This window comes from Haemaphysalis longicornis, unplaced genomic scaffold (assembly GCF_048455015.1).
Source record: "Haemaphysalis longicornis isolate Haplotype H1 unplaced genomic scaffold, Haemaphysalis longicornis Haplotype H1 scaffold_1, whole genome shotgun sequence".
Classification (NCBI taxonomy): Eukaryota; Metazoa; Arthropoda; class Arachnida; order Ixodida; family Ixodidae; genus Haemaphysalis; species Haemaphysalis longicornis.
In genome coordinates this window covers 64,550,288-64,552,077 of record NW_027526203.1, presented here as the reverse complement: position 1 = coordinate 64,552,077, position 1,790 = coordinate 64,550,288, and positions in this window count along the sequence as shown.

Here is a 1,790-nt window from a genome sequence, read left to right as displayed (position 1 = left end):
CTGCTCTTGCAAATCCCATTCGCTTGGTACTGGTACGATCTGGTACTCTCACGCTGCCGCGTATCAGCCTTCACTTTACCCCTACCTCACTCTGGTTTTGCGCATTACACCCTGTGCTGCCGCAAGTATCTCTTGGCCACTTCTTGGCTGCTAACAGGTGCTTTCATGCTCCCGAGCGACACACTACAGTGCTCTTTTCTGTTAAGATTTTTATCGATGCCTAATTCACTGTAAAATTCGGTGTTCGTGCATTCATGATTTGCAGCCCAGTCGCCGTATGGGTTCTCTAAACCAAGCTTTTGTGGCTATTATGGTTTAGTTTGCACAAATAACCTCCGTTCTTATTTTGCTTCTTACTTTCCATATATATCCCGTTGTTTATAAATAACTATACACACCATCAATTATCCTGACTTCGATCATTTCGCATCGCATATTTTATATTATGCATGCTTGCATTGACATTTTGTTGCCCACGTATTCAGTATCGTGAATAAGTTGTTTTTACATTGGTATCGAAATGAAAGGTACAAAATTTGTCGAGACCAATCGCTCTTGTCGCGCGACGAGAGCGATGCCGAGCGACAAGAGCGACAGAAATCGCTTTCGGTATCTGCAGTCGCAAGAGTAAACGATCCTTAATATCGTAATGATGGAATACATTAAATTAAAATTATTAGATACTTTTATTATTATTATTATTATTAATTGTTTCGTATATGTCAGGAGGTGACAAATTTTTTGGCCCCGGGTGCATGTTTACCCAGCAACGCCACTGGTTCAACTATATCTGTTTCGCAGGATATTTCACTGGCTGTCCGTGAAACGGGTCTGAAGAGCTGTTGCAAGTGCCAAAAGTTAATCCCGACAACAGCGATAAAGGTACTCTGGTGTATAACCACCTAAATAAAAGCTCATATGTTTGGGACCACGCACAGAATAAGCGAGTGGTAATAAAACAGTCTCATGACGGTTTACCTGCAGATGCCAGGAATTACGGTGCGTGACACATCAAGAATACTACAGCGTATTCATTACTGTGTGTCAATGCGAGAAGTACAGTTAACCGATAAATTAGAAGAGTTGTTGTTGCTGTACTCCCCTGATAAGTAGTTATAAGGTAAACGTGGATAAACCTGGCATAGATAATTTCGAAGTAGTTTTTTTTTTAATTCCAGAAATTATCTCAGGCTTTTTAAAGCAAAGCTTTTTACCTCTACCGCCCAAGGGTTCTTTCGCGACCGTTGGTGTCACCAGAAAACTCCAGTGAACAAATAAAAAAACTTACTGGCACCGCCGGAATCGACCCTGAAACTATTAGACTAACAAAGCATTCAGATTTGTCTTACCGATTTAGCTACGAGCCCACGCGAAGGCGGGAAAGACAGGTGGTGTACTCACCAGGCACATCTACGGGTTTACCCCCTGCGTTCTCGCTGAATGCCACGTGAAAGCGTCACGCGACCACTCACGCCCATCTAGCGGCCCGTCCGCACCTTGCTCATGTGCTAAGAGTTACAAAAATTAAAGGAAGCTCACACCAATGCATGCATCTCACTTCTAGTACGCCAGTGTGCTAAAGCCTGTGGCCTGCAATGTTCAAGGAATACATTCAAATAATCCTTGATGACCAGACCATCACTCCAAGCCCCAGCATCAAGATCCTGGGCGTACATCTGGAGGCTAACACCACGAGTGACGTCGCCTTACAGCGCCTCAAAAACAGCATTATTCAAATCATACAAATGAACAGGCGAGTTACCACCAATGCGCGAGGCCTAAAAGAATCC